This window comes from Schistocerca gregaria, unplaced genomic scaffold (assembly GCF_023897955.1).
Source record: "Schistocerca gregaria isolate iqSchGreg1 unplaced genomic scaffold, iqSchGreg1.2 ptg001554l, whole genome shotgun sequence".
In the NCBI taxonomy this organism is placed as follows: Eukaryota; Metazoa; Arthropoda; class Insecta; order Orthoptera; family Acrididae; genus Schistocerca; species Schistocerca gregaria.
In genome coordinates, this window is record NW_026062837.1 from 27,501 (window position 1) to 30,000 (window position 2,500).

General features: G+C 58.0%; 1 non-coding gene across 1 annotated transcript in view; it reads left to right on the plus strand.

The window, feature by feature from the left end:
* Positions 1–1,744: 1,744 nt before the first annotated feature.
* Positions 1,745–2,500, plus strand: part of LOC126333017 (small subunit ribosomal RNA) — a 1,894-nt gene continuing 1,138 nt past the window's right edge. Inside the window, exon 1 of the ribosomal RNA XR_007564042.1 lies at positions 1,745–2,500. This exon is cut by the window's right edge and continues 1,138 nt beyond it. This is a non-coding gene — a ribosomal RNA (small subunit ribosomal RNA).

Consider the following 2,500-nt stretch of genomic DNA (forward strand, 5'->3'; position numbering starts at 1 on the left):
CACATAAAGGTCTTTCGAGTGTTGCGTACTTTCTACACAGTCCCGCTAACCACTGGAAGGGTGTACCGCTACAGAACGAATATCGCCCTCCCCTCCTGCCCTTCCAAGCTGGTCGGTCAGGCGTTTGTTTGTGAAATGAGCCTTGCAGCAGCTGTTCAGTTGCATTCGGTTTGTCGATGCAGTCAGTGTACGTTGTGGTACGGCCTGTGTGGACTGTCCGCTGATGTACGCGTAACCCACACTGATCATCCGTCGTTACGTACTGAGTGACATAATGTGGCACATGCTTGACCGTACACCGGCTGCGCCCTACAATGGCGAATCATAAGGGCCATATGTTGTGCACGATGCTACTTGTCTCGTCTCCCCATTACAGCGAGATTGCACAGGTTGTACGCCGTACAGACATGTGGTAGGTAGGTACAGGACGAAAGTATTGCATGTTGGGCCCCCCCCCCCCCCCCCCCTCCTCCCTCTGCCGGGAATCAGCGTGAGCCGTCTGTTGATGTAGCGACGAGGGTTTTCCTATTTAATCGTATTGCCCCACACAACATGATAGCACGGTGGACCCGCGTTCCACATCTGCGACATGCTACAGAGGCCCGGTTGACAGTCGACCGCGCAAGGGACATTGCACACGTGCGCGGACCATCTTCCACGTGTTCTCTCGTGTACATGCCGCAGTGTGTATGTGGGCTGATGTAGCGTGTCGTGACACATAACATGCAGGCATGCCAGAATCGTAGATTTCGCAAATGTAGATTGACGTATACGTTTGCTGCCAAAGATCCGCAAATGAACTGGAAATCAGTTGTTGAGCGGTTGTTCGCGCTGCAGGTGCATCGGTGATAGCGACGATCGGTACATCTATGAACCGGTTGTTTCGGCGGTACCCGCCATGCCCCCGAACCTGAGTTGGCCATGTGGGTATGAAGCGATACGAGGCTGTGGCTTGGCGGGACAGTCCCCGGCCGGTGAGGGGGGGCCGCCCGGCGTGCTGGCCGCGCGCTGCGTGAGCGCACGCACTACAGCCGGCTGGTGGGGGGCGCCCAGTGGCAGGAGCGCCGGCCGACGGGCCCGGCTGGCGTCCCAGCTATGCGCCGGCGCACCCTGCGCGCGGCGCCAGGCGGCCAAAGTGGGTTCTGCCGAGCCCGGTGCGAAGCGCGGTGGACATCTGCAGTGTGCTGGTCCGATTGCGGACTGTGTGCGTTGAGGATGCGCCGCCGCCCGGCACTCGGCGTCGCGACGCCGTCTGCTGCTTCGGTCGCCCCCAGCGGTTCTCGCAGGTGGTTTGTATCGCAGCTCTGCGGACGTGTTGGCGCGTGCGCTGTGCTGGGTGAGTTCGCTTCTGCACCCAAGTGGGGCTTTGCCCTTCTGTGGCGCTGGCGTTGGAGCTTGCCGGTCACCGTAGGTGGCGCGTGTTGTTTTCCCGCCGGCAATGCCACGACAGCACGCTCCCGGGCCTCTGGTCTGGCAGCGGCAAGCTCAGTTGGGAGCACGGGTGTTCGCACTGAAAGCGTCTACTCGCCCATCTCCGGGCGATTGCGCCTCTCTCGAACCCGACCAAGTACTTAGGACGGCGCTGCGCGCCGCCGGGACCTGAGAGGGTTTCGAGGTGTAATCGTGCAGGGGGAGCTCAGCCTCCTCCTGTTTGCAGAATAATTGAGCGGACGCTTGCGTGTTCGCGCGGGGCCCTCGGGACACACTCCCGGGCGGCCGGCTGCTCAGCTCTCGTTGACGCAGCTCCCTGGTTGATCCTGCCAGTAGTCATATGCTTGTCTCAAAGATTAAGCCATGCATGTCTCAGTACACAGCCGCATTAAGGTGAAACCGCGAATGGCTCATTAAATCAGTTATGGGTCCTTAGTTCGTACCCACGTTACTTGGATAACTGTGGTAATTCTAGAGCTAATACATGCAAACAGAGTCCCGACCAGAGATGGAAGGGACGCTTTTATTAGATCAAAACCAATCGGATTGGCTCGTCTGGTCCGTTTGCCTTGGTGACTCTGAATAACTTTGGGCTGATCGCACGGTCCTCGTACCGGCGACGCATCTTTCAAATGTCTGCCTTATCAACTGTCGATGGTAGGTTCTGCGCCTACCATGGTTGTAACGGGTAACGGGGAATCAGGGTTCGATTCCGGAGAGGGAGCCTGAGAAACGGCTACCACATCCAAGGAAGGCAGCAGGCGCGCAAATTACCCACTCCCGGCACGGGGAGGTAGTGACGAAAAATAACGATACGGGACTCATCCGAGGCCCCGTAATCGGAATGAGTACACTTTAAATCCTTTAACGAGTATCTATTGGAGGGCAAGTCTGGTGCCAGCAGCCGCGGTAATTCCAGCTCCAATAGCGTATATTAAAGTTGTTGCGGTTAAAAAGCTCGTAGTTGGATTTGTGTCCCACGCTGTTGGTTCACCGCCCGTCGGTGTTTAACTGGCATGTATCGTGGGACGTCCTGCCGGTGGGGCGAGCCGAAGGCGTGCTTGCGCGT